The sequence below is a fragment of the Notamacropus eugenii genome, chromosome 4, assembly GCF_028372415.1.
Source record: "Notamacropus eugenii isolate mMacEug1 chromosome 4, mMacEug1.pri_v2, whole genome shotgun sequence".
Classification (NCBI taxonomy): Eukaryota; Metazoa; Chordata; class Mammalia; order Diprotodontia; family Macropodidae; genus Notamacropus; species Notamacropus eugenii.
This window is the reverse complement of record NC_092875.1, coordinates 276,500,201-276,517,678: the sequence shown is the minus strand read 5'-3', so window position 1 is coordinate 276,517,678 and position 17,478 is coordinate 276,500,201. Positions and strand designations below refer to the sequence as shown.

The 17,478-nt window shown below is 35.5% G+C and overlaps 1 protein-coding gene across 3 annotated transcripts in view; it reads right to left on the bottom strand.

Annotated features, from left to right (window-relative positions):
* FAM110B (family with sequence similarity 110 member B) overlaps positions 1 to 17,478 on the bottom strand; it is a 201,457-nt gene that overhangs the window by 85,379 nt on the left and 98,600 nt on the right. For 2 of the 3 annotated variants that reach the window (XM_072604634.1, XM_072604635.1), the window contains one exon: positions 748 to 822. The gene's annotated coding sequence lies outside the window, so the exon portion shown is untranslated. Of the gene's footprint in view, positions 1 to 747; positions 823 to 12,098; positions 12,176 to 17,478 lie in introns of those variants that run through there. The other variant, XM_072604636.1, reaches the window with a different exon arrangement.

Below are 17,478 nucleotides of genomic sequence, written 5' to 3'. Positions count from 1 at the left end.
TCATCCCTTATTACTGCTTCTATGCCCACCCCCGGGAAACCCCCACCTCCCTACACACTGTGGGCATCCTTGGGGCTGAGTCATTGTTCAAGGGTTTCATCCCACCTGGAATGCATTCTTCTCTCCACTCAGTCTATCTGAATCCCTTAAAGACTTTGTCTGAGAACCACTTCTTTCGTGAAACCGTCCCTGACAACTCCCACTCACAATGATGTCTCCCTCCTCACAATTCCTACTACACAACCTACATGGCACAGCTTGACACAGCATAATATACCGTATTGTTCCCTAATTATAAATTTTGTCTCTCTAATCAGCTTATAACTGTATGAGGCAAACATGAGGCTTGTGTGTGACTGTGTATATTTATATATATTATACATATTTATATATTTACAATATATACACAAAATAAGTGGCAGTACTTCACTGTTTTATACATTTTAAGAAACAGATTATCCTTAAGTTTAGTAACTTAAGGACTGTAAAAATCTGGAAAGAGATCCTAGAAAATTAAACACCAATACGACGAACATTACCAGTAACAACCAGATCAATTAAGGAGGGACCCAGATCAATTAAGGGAGGGAATGGATACATTGCTAAAATATGAAAGGGAAACAGAATTTATTCTTCTTGTTTTTATGTATTAACGATGCCAAGGTTGGGTAAAAAAACCAATATTTTTGTTTAAAAAAAAGACAGAAAACCCTAAGACAAACATGCAACATGAATAATAGTATTTACCTGCAACGAAAAAGCGAGTGGCAACCGGATGTAATAGAAATTCTTCTGTTTGAAATATGCTCTTGAGTGCTATATCTGAAACAAAGAAACAAAAAAGACTTCTGTTACTTTTGATTTAATAAAATGTGTACATATTTGGTGAGATAAACTAACATTCAAAAATTTGTCAGAACTTTGGAGGTAATTTTGCATGTTATAAAATACGCAAAAATAATTTTCTTATTTACCATTTAACTTTCTACTCAGATGCCTCAGAAGCCAAGATGTATTTTTCCTGTCATTTTTACCAATTGGTCCTAATTCTCCCTTTTGGAGTCAAGGAAGTCTAATTCTTCTTCAATAGGATAATGACTAATGAAAAATGGCCCCAGAGAAGTGGCACAAAAGACAAAGAATTAATAGAAAAGTAGGCTAGGTGGTCATGTAGCAAAACTAAAAGATAAAATATGAATAGCCCGTTCATTCCAATGTGAGGAGATCTAGAAAGAGGCAGCAAACCCAGTACTTTGTGGAACAAGAGATGAGAAAGCCTAGATTGAATGATCAGTAACATTGGTATATAATAGCTCTCCCTTACAAAGGAGAGATTACAGGTTCATTAAAATAACAGAGAATCTGAAGATTACAATGTTCCCTCTAATTCCTTTAACCAATATACATATGCCATGGTCTAAAATTCCTTCCCTCTCCTGCAGATTCATTCTAACTCATCAATTGGACATGATCCTCCATTGGTGGGCTATCCAATGCAAGGGAACTTTCATTCCCTTCATTGTGCTTGTTATGCTTTTGTTAATAGAATCAGAGATCTCTTCATTTTTATCCTGGTATCCCTAAGCAGCCAGCACAGCACCTTATTAATAGACACTTAATAAAATTTGCATTGAATTTAATGGGAAAAGTCAATGTGAAATGCCTGGCATTTGAGGCCTTTTTACAACCTGGTAGAAATTAAATCACATACTGCTAGGCTACTCCTCTGATATATTTATCATAAAATACTGTGATATTTTCATTTTTTAAACTTTAATTTGGCTATTTGTGTATAAGTCATAGTTCCTCATTAGGTTATAAGCTCCCCGAGGGAGAGAACGTACTGTCTAAACTTTATATCTTTACTATCCATGATAAATGTGAAGGATAGAAGTGTTTTGGGGAAATTGAGGGGGAAAAAAGGAAATAATAATAATAAGTAGTTGCTAAGTGATAAGAGGTAGAGTTCATCAAGGGTAAATGTAACGAGGTAAAGTCATCTCAAGACTTTCCTGCTCAGGCCAGAGAAGGAACAAATGACAAGAGAGTATATTGATACCAGGGTTGGCATAGAGGCCAGCATTAATTCAGGTCTATTTCTTAAACTCTATCTTCATGCATCAATCTGTTTCAGACAAACTGTCCTACTAGTGGTTCCCTACAGATGACATTCCACTTCCTGAGATTCTGCAATGGATATCCCCCATACACCGAATGCATTCTCTTTTCCCTTGTCTCTTAGAATCCCTGGTTGAAGGAAACCAAGGGATTACACAGGTGGTATAGTGGGAAAAGTGCTGGACCTGTGGTTATGAGTTCAAATCCAGCCTTAGGCACTTATTAGCTGTATAACTTTGGACTAGTAACTTACCTGTCTGCCTTAGTTTCCTCATGTGTAAAATGGGGATAATAATAGTACCTACCTGCTGGGGTTGTAAAGAAGATAAAATGAAATAATACTTGCAAGGTACTTTTCAAATCTTAAAGTGCTTTATGATTGCTAGCTATCATTCCTAATATCCATGCTTAATGACTTTCTATATGACACCCTTCACAGCCCCCCCAGCTGCTAGTTCACTAACTCTTAAAATTATCTTCTATGCATCAGGTACATTTTAAGTATAGATTTCTATATAAAACATGTTGTCTCTCCCATAACAATGGGTAGGAGCTGTTCAACTTTGTCTTTGTATCCACAGTGTGGCATACAGTAGAGTCTAATAAATGCCTGTTGAATCAATTATCATTTGAACACATATAACCAAGAACCATTAAGCAATAAATGACCAAAAGATATGAGCAAACAATTCTCAAAAGAATTGCAAACTATAAACAGCCATAGGAAAGGTTGCTATCAAACACTTGGGAGTGAAATCTAAAGCAAAACAAATCTAAAGTTTCACCTCATGTTCAGAAAACTGGCAAAGGATATAAATAATGAGACTAGCCAATATGGAGGGATGCTAATAAAACAAAACAAAGAAAAAACCCAAACTAAAAAAAAAAAAAACAACCCTGCGCATAAATTTTCACTGTTGGTGCTGTGAATTAGTCCCAACCATTCCGAAAATCATTTTGGAATCAGGCTAAGAAAGTGACTAAAATGTTCATATCTACTGACCCAGAGGTTCTACTGCTAGGGATATATCCCAGTTAGATCCATGACAAAAAGAAAGCCTCCACATACACTGCTAGATTTATAGTAGCACTGTTTGTATTAGCAGAGAATTGGAAACAAAGCAGACCCATTGACTAGGGAATAACTAAACAAATTGTAGTACTTAGTAATTTAGTAACATGGGAGGCCAAATATGAAGAATTCAGGGAATGAATGAAAAACCATTCATTAACAGTTTACTAAATAGTGTGTACTAAGTACTGAAGACCCAAAGAAAAAGGAACAAAAAACTGACAAAAACAAACACAAACAAACCAGGCAGTCCCTTCTCCTAAGGAGCTAAGACCGTAATTGAGGGAGACAATTTATAAAAGAATATTCACCTGTAGGGCATACACTGGGAAATCTGAATAATTGCTCAGGAAAGGGGCAGCAATAGAGCAAGACTGTGACACCTTCATGATTTATGGATTTACATGACATCCTAGTGGCAAAAGAAAGTCTTTTTTTTTTTTTAAAGCAGGTAACGATGAGTTGATTATCTGATCCTTAGGTAATATCAATAAGTTATATATAGTATTGGAGGGTTGGGAGGGGCGGTTCTCAAGGGCAGAGAGGTAGAGCAGTTGGTAAGCCTGGAGGACCTTAAGAGGAAGTGGTAGAGAAGATGGGTAGGGCCTAGTGGTCATCTGACTCATGAGAAAGTATAGAGTTGGTGAATCCAATCTTATTGAAGCCATGTGAGTATTTAAGCAGGCCTATCTATGTGTTTTGGGTGACAGGGATAGGGTGATGTAAGAAGGCATGGGAAGCACAAAACTTTTAAGAATAAAAGTATGAAATCCATAGAACAAGAGGGAGAAAAAATGTCTGCAACAACGTAAATGGAAAAAACACAGATCCAAAAATATCCCCAAACTCAATGCTGTAGAAGTATAATGACCAAGATAGACCCAGGAGAAGACATGAGAAAATACACCCCCTTTCCCTCCTTAAATGGGAGAAGGATGGATGTGAAACATTACACATGCAGTCGAACTTGGTTAATATGCTGATTTTGCTGAACTGCTCGTTGCCCCACCAAACCTTGGTTTTTCATTCTTTTGTTGTAAAAGGCTAATGGAGGGAGAAGAGATATATTCAGATAAAAAAGACAGGTTAGAGACTGGACCAAAGATATAAAGAAATAAACAAACAAATTCTAATGCCTAATCCCTAAGGTAGAAAGAAAAAAAAGAAATACAGAAGGTTTATTGGCTAAAAAGTAAAAGGGAATTCTGTTCAGCGCCACCAGTGGCAGTTGTGGGGGAGGTTTAGAACCATTCAATCTTGATCTTGTTAAACAGAATTGAACCTGGTTAAGCTTTAAAAGGGGGAAGGGAATGGAGCATGAAGCCAAGTAAGTGTGAGATATGCACTGGAAAAATGGAAAAAAAAAAAAAAAGGTTTGGTTTTCACATATTAACAATGGTGCTGAAGGTGGCCACTGGTTTGGACTAATATTTTTCCCCCAAACTGAGATTAAAAACTGAACACAAGCAGCAAACAACACAAACAATACTTTTTCCACTTTATCAGTAGCTGGTTTCACCTCAGGCAGCTAGAACAGATAAGCATCTATATGCATCCTTCCCCAAGGCAGAGAAATAGAATTTTATTAATTTTCAAAGCAGGCATAACACTTCTACAACACAATTCAAAACTACCAGTTCTGGTGCCCATCTTTATAACTGACCCACAATTAACAGATAAGTCAGGGTTCATTACTATAGCCTTCCATCCATAGGACAGCACAACGCTCACTTAATAAGAGCATCAACAGACAGTAACGGCTCATTATGGAGCTATTGTAGTGTTCACTAGACGGTATAACTCTCTTAATGACTAGGATACCCTTGGCTACTCTTAAAAAGAAAATAAGAAAAACAAACTCTGGAATCTTCTAATAATTATTACTATCCTTTATGATTCTGTAAAAAAATTTCAGAGCAACTATGCAATTAAATTACAGTTTCTCAACCCCCTCCCCATGATGTAAGGCAGTTAGGTGGCACAATAGGGCACTGGATCTGGAATCAGGTTGACCTGAGTTCTAATCCAGTCTAGCACACTAAATTAAATAACCCCTGCATGCCTCAGTTTCTCATCTGTAAAACAGGAAAAATAATAATAGCAACTATCTCCCAGGACTGTTGTAAGGAAAAACTGAGATATTTGTAAAGCATTTTGCAAACCTTAAAGAACTATACAAATACTAACTATAATAATAATTATTATCACTAATCTTAGGTTAGTTTATATATGGGGCAAATTACAATACGTACGTAAAGAATTTCTTCCTATTGCAAAGTCCAACTTAATCTCTTTAGAGCTTCCTCATCAGAAAAAAAAAAAGGTGGGGAGGGGTAGGGGGTCACATCTAGCTGACAGTTGTAAAATTCTCTGATCATATAATTAAGGTCAGCAGGAAAGTAAGATTTAAAATAACTCACATTTGTACTTAATACATATAACATGTTTTGATTCAATTAGACAAATATTTACTATGTACCTACTATGTGCAAAGCACTGATCATGCTAGGTCCTCAAGGGAGGATATAAGATGTGCACGAATAGAAGGAATTTGATAGGCTCAGTGCTGACAGTAAATAATGGGGTCAGCCTTAGAATCATGAGAATTATGATTCACAACCACTGGTCAACGCACATTCTAGCTGTCTGACCTTGGGCAAGTCATTAAACTCTCAGTAATCCAAGAGCATAATGCCTTAAACCCTGGAGGAAGAGATGAAATGTCAAATAGGAAAGTTTGTGGAACAGTTTGGATGGAAGGAAGAGATGTAATATTAAGTAATGGCTGGAAAGGTTCAATGGAGCAAGAGTGCAGCACCTTCATGATTTATGGATTTACATTACATCCTAGTGACAAAAGGAAGTTGCTGTATTTTTTTTTTTAGCAGATAATGAGCTCAGATCCTTGCTTTAGAAAGATTATGTTGTTGCATTTGTATGAGAAATTGATAGGAATATAATGGAAACAGCACTAGATTTGACTTTAAGGAAATGAATTCAAATGCTGGCTCTGCTGCTCGCTAAAACTATAAAGTCTTGGGCAATTTATATCACCATGCTGAGCCTAAGTTTGCTTCTCAAAACAAGAGTATCAGCTTCAAGGATTCTTAATCTGGGATCTGAGAACTTGAAAAAAAAAACTTTTTACAATTTTATTTCAAAATACATATTTTTATTTTTATTTATTTTACTTTTAATTTACAGAATAAAACAAGTATTTCCATAACATAGTATAATTTTAAAAAAAGATTGCAAATCTATTATGTACAACTTGCTTTTCCTTTTAAATACTGCATAAAGTTGTCATGTAAATTTCTTCTTTTTCCTTTCTTTCTTCACCTCCTATCCTAAAAATTATTACCATTAGACACAAATAGATACATACATATAAAATGATTTTCCATAAATGTGTTTATGATTACATATGGATGTTCAATAATTTTATATGTATTTTTGAGAAGCTGTCTGCAGACTTCACTGAAATGCCCCAAAGGGTTCATGGTATAAAAAGGGCTAAGAACCCCTGGGTTAGATAATCCCTTGGGTACCTTCCTGATGTAACCAATAAAGGCCTGAATTAGGATGCTAGTCATAAATGTGAATGTTTAGGAAATAAAATTCCTAAAGTTATTAACTGACAGGATTGGAGGGCGGGAGGAAGGGGAATGAAAAGAAAAATCAAGAGTAAAACATTATTTGGGCTTACAAACTTGGGTAACACGGAAGACCTTAACAGAAATAGTTTAGTTTGGAAGGAGACAGGGCAGAGTGGAGTATGATAAACTCTATAACGGACATGTTGAATCTAAAGTAGCAGAAGGACATCTAGGTAATAACCAGCAAGTAGCTGGTCTGATTTCCTCAAAATTATGCTCATTTTACCTCCTGAAGAAACTGAGGTTCAGAAAAATTGAAATGGCCACAGCTAATCAGGACATAAGTTTTAGATATGAGATTAACCAAGGTCCCTTGAATCCAAGTACAGTGTCCTTTTGCCTACAGTTACCTCTCCAACTTTTTATGACCATCTAGTCTGTATCATATCAGAAGTTAGGAATTATACAAATTTCTTTGCATTATTTGACTATAATGTATCACAGGCTTTCATAGTACATATCCCACAATAAAATACTGTACAATTCTCTATTTTTTATATGAGATCTTTCAGTCTGATATATAAGGTTCTAAAATTAACTGCTAGTTTAAATTTGGTAGTTTAAGTATGTCTAAATTTATTTAATAGCTAACAAAACAGAGAATCTTAAACAAAGTTTGGTTGTACAGTTAACAATTTTGCTACTGACTTCACAAGTCTTATTGGATTTTTAATAAGAAATTATAAAACAGTAAGTTAAAAAAAAAACAAATACAGAACTAAAAAATTTAAATGTTAATTCCAGGAAACTCCAGTAATTTCAAAAAGATTAATTATATAAGGAAACATCTTCATTGCAATAAATATTTTAAAAAATGCTTTGTGTTCCCTTTGCCAGAAATACATCTCAACTGATAGATAATAAAAATATCTCCAATTCCCATGTATGAACTTTTTCATTTGACTCTATCAGTACTGAAATTATCCTTACTCATTGTATTCTGGGAAGAATTTGGACAACCAAATTTGCTTTATACAGAGAAGTAGCAGGAAGTCATGGCTTGGATACTGAATGCTGCAGTCAAGAGATACCAGGGCTCACATCCCGCCTGGAACAAGTTTAACTTCTCACAGCTTCTGTTTCTTCATCTGTAAAATGGAGATAATAGCTAGAGCATTTTAACTCATGAGGTGGTTTTGGGGAAACATATGTAAAGTGCTTTGTGAACCTAAAGGTGCTACATAAAAATCAGATATTATTATGTGTAAGAAAACATACAATTTTCAAAGTTTTGTAGAACCAAAATCAATGCAGCAGGAATGTAAATCAATTGAAACACCTTTATTAAGCACCTACTACAGACACCATGTAAGCATTAAGGATAGAGGCATATGCCAAAGTGAGATCGTACTTCTCTTACTCCCTTAAATCCTTTAGGATTTAAATATAAAATATAAAAAAATAGAGAATTGTACAGTATTTTATTGTGGGATATGTACTATGAGAGTCTGTTATACATTATAGTCAAGCAAGGAGCTTATATTCTCCTGGAAAGATACAACTTATTTGTAAATAAAAAAAAATGAGATAATGTGTGTGTGTATATGAGAGAGAGACAGACAGATAAATAGAGATACAAAGACAGACACATACACAATTATGATTCTGGAAGGGTGTCTTGAAGGTGGCACTTAAACTTTGAAAGCTTACTTTGAATAAAACAAGGGTCTAAGAAGTGTTGGAGAGAAGGGAGAGCATTTCAGGCATGAGGGTCAGCCTATGCAAAGGCCCAAAGAGAGGCAGGAGTTCATGAAATATAGTTTACAGGGAACAGCGAACAAGCCAGTCTTGCTGAGGTTATAGAACACATTAAAGGGGAGGGATGAATAATCAGAAGAGAAGAATAAAGCCAGACTGGGAAGGCCTTTAAATACCAAATGCGGAATTCCAAACTTTATCCGTTAAAGGCAGTGGGGAGCCAATGAAGCTTCTTGAGCAGAAGTGACATGGTCACACTTTGAATTTTAGGATTTGAAATTTGGAAGCAACACAGAGGAAGATGTATTTGAGAAGAGAGACTGGATCTGGGAAGACCAATTATAAAATTATTATAGCTGGCCAGTTGAAAAGTAACAAAGACTCAATTAGGGTGATGGCTACTGAAGGAGATGTTAGAGATAAGGAGGAGGCAGAATTGACGTGACAAGAAGAACAATAACAGCAGAGAAAAAAAATAATTCTTCGCATTTATATAACACTTTAGGGTTTATAAAGGGTTTTACAGATATCTCACAACAACATTGGAAGTAATGTGCTATTATTATTCTCATTTCACAAATTTAGAAACCAAGACAAAATTTAAGTGACTTGCCCAAGGTCACACAGCTAGTAAGTAGCTTAGGTTGGATTTGAACTAGGGTCTGCTTTTTTTTTTAATACTCTAAGATCACATTAGCTTTTATACCTGACATATCTCTCTGGTTTAAGTTTGTAGTTGACTAAATCTCTCTGCTTTTTCAAACTAATGTCTACCTACTATATCTATCCCCCGCCCCCGCAACTTGCTTAGTGCTTGCACAGTTGATATTCATTTGAACACAGAACTTTAAATTATTAATTAACCTTCATATTATTATTCAGCTAATCACAATAGCCTATCAAGATCTTTTTGCATCCTGACTTTGTTTATCTATGTTAGTTCCCTCCCAGTTTCTTTTTTATCATCTATGCCACTATTAAAAATTCTGAACAGCACAGGACCACGGACAGATCCCTGAGGACAGTCTACCAGAGATCTCCCTCCAAAGTTGCTATGAACTCATTAATGTCGTCATTCAATTATAGCTCTGAGTAAACAAAATTATACTATATCGCTGAATCTCTCATCTTTCTGAGTTTAGCATACATCATATATTATATACTGATGCCCACTAATATTGTTATATTTGCTCAGAATGTTTTTGTTTTACAAACATATTATTCCCTTGCATAAATGTTATGAAGCATAGAGAAACAATTCATCATGTACAAGAGGTTTATTTTCTATAACCTTATGAAATGCAAAAAAAAAAAAACTTCACAGTATACACATCACATTTCTAATCCCTTTTAGTATAAGGGTAGCCAAAATTTACACTTTGTTACTTTACAAAGAGACAATATTTTACCAGTGACAATTCTCTAGAACTGTGTTTCTTTAAATGAGGTTAATTAGTTTTGAAAGATAGTTTTGTGCATCATACTATTAAATCACCACAACACGAACTCAATTTTATATTTTTTATAAAACTTCATGACATGGAAAATATCCTAAAATATAATACATGGGAATTCCCACATCAATTAGTACTGATGTGGTGATCTCAAGCATACAGATCTCAACACTGACATGCCTTCAAAAGCAAAGAAGTCTGCTTTTAAGTAATCTAAATAATATCCACATTTAAGCTTAGATCTGATATTGTTCAGCAGGGGGGAAAGTCATTGACAATTTTCTTTCAAACCAGGCTATTTCTTATTAGAAGAGCCAAGCGATTTAGTAAGTACTTCAGAAGACAAAGGAAATAGAGAAGATGCCTGAGGTGTGCCTACATACTGTTCTTACCACCACTGCCCTTTCCTAACTGTTGATATACAGAAAGTTTGCCAGCCAAGTATAAAGGAGTAAAGCATTTCATGGAAAGAATAAAAGACATACAAAAAAACATACAAACACAGGGCAGCAACTATATCACAATTTCTGTTGCCATCACTGATGCAGCCATGTAATCTTGTTAAAGCACAGCCTTTTAATCAATTATGCTGAAATGTTAACCAAGTACTAATTTTTACATTGATCATACCTGGCATGTTGAAACTAAAAAGAATACAAATTTAAGGTCACACAAAATGCTCAATTGTGGTAATCTTCAGCGAAACTTATTCTTTCCAAGATTTTTTTCTCAAATGTGTTATGACAAAAAAAACTCCATGATACACAGATAATCTATTAGACTTAAATGTGGACTTTGAAAGAAATAAATGTTTGAGGAAGGAAGGCAACACAGAGAATGTTAGCACGGAGTTTTTAAATACAACAGCAAAAGATACACTATTTCTGAAAGCATATATTATAAAAATAAAGTCAGCTATTTAATAAACAATTACTTAGAAAGATGGCCTGCTGAACTATTTTGTCTCTGCAGAAAAAGGAAAAAAAAACCCAATTCCTTACACCTTTTGGATTTTAGCAAAGCTTTTCACCGTTACCAGACGCATGGTGGCAGACAGCCAGCTGAATGACTGGTGACTCAAGACACAAGTTTCTGTGGACTCCACAGTCTGATAAAGACAAGGACATCAATTTTAAGTTGTGACAGCCAGCTGTAGCTATAATCTATTTTTATATAAAACTGGCAAACATGTAGGGAAGATAGAGTTTCAGGCAAATATACATTTTATCAATCGTCTCTTCTCTACCCTCCCCAATCTTGTATATTAAATATAATTGCCTTTAAACGTGCCATTTCTAATCTAAGAGTTAAGGCCATTTAAAAATATAGTCTAACAACAAGAATTGGAATGCAACAATACATTAAATAAAAACGTATGAACAATGTTTGAAACAATATTCAGAGTGAGTGATAGGAACCCCACCTTCCTACTCTCTCATTCCAACTCTAAAGGCAAAGCTTGTCCATAGCAAAACATGACCACGAGCCAAAATTTGGCTCTTCGAAATAATTACACAATGAACCTTTTCTCCCCTAGACTGGGTAACTTACTACTTAAATTTTTAAAAGAGCCTCTTAATGGAAAATACAGAAAGGTGAAACAAAGAAACCATCCAAAATGAAGGCTGAGAGCATCTCTGAAAAAATAACAACAACACAGTACACTTCCCGTTCTTCAGTCTCTTAGGATAGTTCCTGCCCTATGTCTTATTAGAATACATTTCACAAAATTTCCTCTGACCCCTAGTTATTCAGAGCAATCTGATCTCGATATAAACAGAAGCAATCAGGGATGGACATGAAGCGGCAAAGATACCTGAATCCATGAAATTACTAGGATTACCAAAACAAAAGAGGACCAATAAGAATTCCTCACATGCACATGCACCCTAGAATTCATGTAAAAACAATGTTCCCACATGAATATATTCGATATTTTCTCAAGTAATTTTTTTCTGGGGGAACACATTTAGTATCAGAAGCTGTTCTACACATGCTATTAACAAAAGCAAGATCAAATTAAACAGATGACATGATTAACAGTATTCATTTCATGCACGGCTGTGCTTTATGGCATAGATAAAGACCGAAAGTAATTACCATGAACTGAAACTCCTCCACTGACCCTGCTTGCTGCTAGCAGTCGTTCACTAGTGATGTTTTACAACAAAGACCAATGCCTTTCTTCCATCAGTAGCTTTCTCTTTCTTTTATGCTACAAGCTAAGCACCTCTACCGTTGCAAGAACACAGTACAGTACCTCTGTATCTATGTCTCTAATGCAGCATAAAGATTACTGTGGAAACCTATCAAACTGGCAAGCAGCAATGTCAATAGCCAATGGGAAAAAGGCACATGTAGAATCTAGCACATGCTCTCTGAGGCTCAGATACTGTCACCACTGCTTAGCAGCCTGGTAATCTAATTATAGCCATTTGCTAGCACAGTGCTATTGAAGCAAAGCACATGAGCAAATTAAATTTTAATAAATTAAATCTCACAGACAAAACAATCATGATTTTGTCATTAGGAGGGCTGTCTCACCTTACAATCTATAAATGATTCTAAAGGTTTCCCCCCAATCCAAAGAAACAAAGTGATTAAATCACATGCAATCCAATACCAGCTTGTTCAAACTTAATCTATTCTAGTGCTGAAGCTCAAATATAAAATCCATATTGTATACTTATGATCATTAGTGCAATAAAATCATATTCAGATTTTATTTACCTCGATTGGCATTTTAATGCTCACGTACATGTACAACTACAAATCAGTCTTCCTTTTATATTGTTTGAAATGCCATGCAAATTTCTGGAAAAGTGGGAAGCAATTCTGAAAACTTAAATTATTGACTTTTTAAATCTTATTTTAGAGAATTAGAGATGGGTAGGTCCTTGGAGATCATCCAGTTCATCTTCCAGAATACATGATGATGAAACTGAGACATAGGGAAGTGAAATAACTAGACTCAACACTCAAACCCCAGGTCTTTCCATTCTTAAATAATTCATTCTGCCACTATTTATTAAGTATCTATTCTAAGAAAGCATGATACTTCTTCTACTGCTCCAAGAAGATGGACCCTGCTTACAGAGTCCTGTAACAAAATATCTAACAAGCACAAGCTAGTAAAGATCCATTAGGAGTTAAGATAAAAATCAAAGCCCTTTTTTTGATACAATAAGGCATTACATAATTTTCTGATTTGGACCTTTTCTTTGTACTATTCAAATGACTGAAAGGTAATGAAAGAGTGTTTTTAATTAGTGAAAAATTTTAAATTAGTTAAATTATTTTTGAAACACTTCTTTTGTTGTAAAAATAGCCATTAATTTTTACTAGATTCTACATGTACCCAAGCTTAGCCAATGAATGATCTGAGATGAGTACCTTGTGCAGATCAGAAGTGTCTTACACTACGATTACCAAGTATAATGGTACATTTTTCCTTGATTCTTTATCAAGAGTCACCAGTCTTAACATTTCTCTTGCTGTGTCACATTTTCCTTGATAGTAGGATCAATTTGTTATTCCTTATAAGTCGTGGTCACAAGAACCTTCTTTATCGGTCAGATTCAAATGTATTGATAAAATTAGAATTTCTAAGCAATCAAACTTTTTTTCATTCTGTCACTAAAAACTTCAAGCTATCATGTTCAACAGGGAATTATTTGGTTGACAGAACAATCAATCAATAAACTAATTATGTGCCAAGTACTACCACTAAATAAGGATACAAATATAATCAAATAGTCCTTGCTCTCAAGAAGCTGATAGTCCAAAGGGAGAGACAATATGAGCTTATAAATATATTCAAAATCTATACAAAGCAATTTTCCCCTTTGGGGGAGGGAGATACTAGTTGCTGCAGAGATGAAGAAAAACTTCATGTAAAGAGGTTGCTTGATCAAAATTTTGAAGAAAATAGGAATTTTCAGAAGCATAGATGGAGAAGTTGTGCATTCCAAAAATGGGGGAGAGGCAATGCGAAGGCTCAGAGACAAGAGATTGATTATAAAGAATGGTAAAAAGGTCAGTATGACTGGACCAGAGCATGAGGGGAGTAATGACCAACAAGCCTAGAGAGGCTGGATCCAGGTTTTGAAGGGAATTCAGAGCCAAACAGAGAATTTTGTATTTGATTCTACTTGGTGCATGTTATTTTGGAACATCACTTTGGCAGTTGTATGGTGGATCGATTGGAAGCAGAGACACTTAAAGCAGGTGGACAAATTAAGGGACATTAGTCTATCATAAAGTGAGGAAAGGTGAAGGAAGGGCATAGCTTTATTAATAGAGAGAAGGAGATTATGCAAGAAATGCCATGGAGGTAAAATCAACAAGACTTGGCAACTGACTGGATGGGAGATGAGGGAATGAGAAAAGTGAGGATTACTCCTAGTTTCCTACCTTTATGTTTAGAGTTGTAGACTAGTAGATAATGATGAGGAATGCTGACTCTGCTGAATTCCATCCCTCCCTTCAATCTTTGTACATTAAAAACTATTCTGGAAACATCAGTGACAGGGGAGACATGGTCCCTGAACTTTGTGAAAAACCATAGAAAAATACAGGTCATAAAACTCTAGCAAGGAAAAAATGCCTAAGAATGCAGGCAACCAAACTAGAAAAGATAATTGAGACAAATCTATAAAAGGAAATTACTGTTCTGTTACTATGGAACACTCATCTATGGAAATTATCAAAGAACAGTCATCAGGAGGGGAAAATCCAAGAGGAATTGGCTTCAGTAATTTTGGCCTAAGGCACAACTCAATCAAGGCTGCCAGTATATAGACTAGTAAAACTTCTAGGCATTCATGTAGAAAATATCTAACCATTCTGCTTTTCTGGTCAGTTAAAAAAAAATGCCAACCTGAAAAGACACCATAAAAGCTATCTTGGCAAATATGTCAAGCCTATGTTCCATGAGACGCTCTGAAGCAACTTTTCAAAAGAGCAAAGTGTTCTTAGACCAAATCTTTAAATATGTCAAGATTATCAACTCTGGTTTAAAAAAAAAGACTACTTAAAATGCTTTTATTTGTCTCTACTTCCACCCACTCTGCTTCCATACTACCCAGGTTCCCACAATTTTCTTTTAACTTGTTATTAACTGATCACAGGATCATAAGTTTCTAATTGCAATGACCTCAAATGCCATCCAGTTAAACCTAAAAGTCCAGCCTAAAATTTTGCCTAAAAGATTCTAAGAATTTGACTGCTGTACATTTTCCCCTTCCCTTGCCACTGTAATTCTCTCCAGTTCATTCCCTCCACATCCAAATCAGCAACCACTTTTATTGGCATATTTGACTATAAGATGTGTATACCTTAGGAATATAAAAAAACATAATCAGAGATTCAGAGTTGGAAGCAACCTTAGAGACCATCTAATCCAACCTCATCATTTTACAGGCGGGGACACTGAGGCCCAGAGAAGTTAAATGATTGCCTAAGATTACAGAGGTATTAAGTAATAAAGGTAGGATTTGAACCCAGGTCCCCTAACTCCAAAGCCAGTGCTTTGTATAGAATGCAGTTGTTTAGAACTTAGAATTCGTTTTTCAATATAAATGGCAAACAGCAAGTCTATAAACCCTATTTAGCCAGAACCATCAGACCAGGGTTCTTAATCTTTTTGTGTATCACTGACCCTTTTGACAGTCTGGCAAAGCCTATGTAAAACCAGAAAAAAAATGTTTTTAAATGCACAGCATGAAATATATAAGATTTTAAGACAAAATAATCATATTGAAATGCGGTTATCAAAATATTTAAAAAAGAAACACAAGTTTATGGACTCCAGGTTAGGAATCTCTGATAAAAGAATATAAATTACATGAGTAAAGGGATTGTGCCTCATTTAACCTTCATATCACTGCCAACACCCCTACTCAAAAATTATTTTGAACATATTCTTATATATCCGTATGCTGCCTTCCCCTATAAAATGCAAGTTTCTTGAAAGCAAGGGCAGTTTCCTTTGTCTTTGAACACTGTCTTACCTTGAACACTGTTTCACTTCCTAGAGCAGTGCCTGGCATATAATAGGCGCTTAATAAATGTCTGATGATTGATCCTATAGCTCCCTGCTTCCCAGGTATATTTTGGGTTAAATAAAGCTTGAAAGAAGCAGCCTCAAAACTGAACTAAACTGTTTTAGTCAGGAAACAAATTCTAAGTTCAAAAGATGTAACTTATAAGTTAGAGATTTTTATCAGTAGAGGGAATTTCTACGGAGGAAGCTGCTTTATAAAGACGAAATCACAAGATCAAAATAAAACAAAAAGCATATTCTAGAGGAAGAAGATACAGATCAACAGGTGACACAAATAACAGGTAAATGAGTCAAACCATAACAACTCCTTCAGTGAAAGTAAGCTTTCCATCTTCTGCTGTTTTCAGTCTCTCTCTCTCTCTTTCTCCTCCCCTTCCCCTCCCCTCCTTTCTCTCTTCCCTTTGCTTACCACCCCCAACAAATAATACAGAAAACATGGTACCTTTCATCACACACAGACACACCCAGTCACAGTTTACAGTGTTATTATTTGCTTCTTTTATCACTTTCTGTACTATAAACTCCCTAAGCTGGGAGCTTCCCTTCCACTTCCTTTATAACTCCAGAGTGCCCCCAGTGCAATGACCTGGACAACATAGAAACTCAAGAAATGTTTGATGACAGAGAGAACAAACGAAAAACCAAGCCAATAAGTAATTCCACTATTTCTATTTCGTATTTATTGATACAAGCATAGATAATTCATCAAGTTGAATACTCTAAGTTCCACAGGGCAAAGACTATATTTGCTTAGGTCACTTTATAGCATCTAGCACAATATTTAATGGGGTACAACAAATAATGACAACAACATAAACCCACTGTGTGCTAAGCACTTAGCTACTACAATCCTCCATCTAATCTAATCCCTTGCTTGGGTCACCAAGCAATCCTGGTCAGATATGAGTAATTCTTATTTTTAAAGACAGTTTTGAGGCTGCCTCTAAAAGTTTATTTAACCCAAAATATACGTAGGGAATTGGGGGTTATAGGAGCAATCATCATACATTTAATAAATACCAATTATATGCCAGATACTGCCCTAGGAAGTAGGGGACTCACAATGAAAACTGTCCCTGCTTTTAAGAAACTTGCATTCTATAGGGGGAGGCACTGTAGTCTTCCTGAAAAGTGGGAAACAGATAATGAGAAAGATATTCACATGGAACATCACCATTCCTTAGAATGTTAAAGAATGACCATAACAAGGAGACCAAAAGGACCCTGAAACTGCTGTAGTAGAACCCTGGTTTAAGAGTAACCTGGTTTATGCATGCTTTGCTGGATGAGGAAAAATTTTTCGCAAAATTTGTCTTGCAAGATGAACAAAAATTTGCAGTACGGATGTCATGTTTGGACTTGAACGTTCACGAAGGGAGCATCACTAGGGCAATGGCTTTGGGGTTTTTTTTTTTT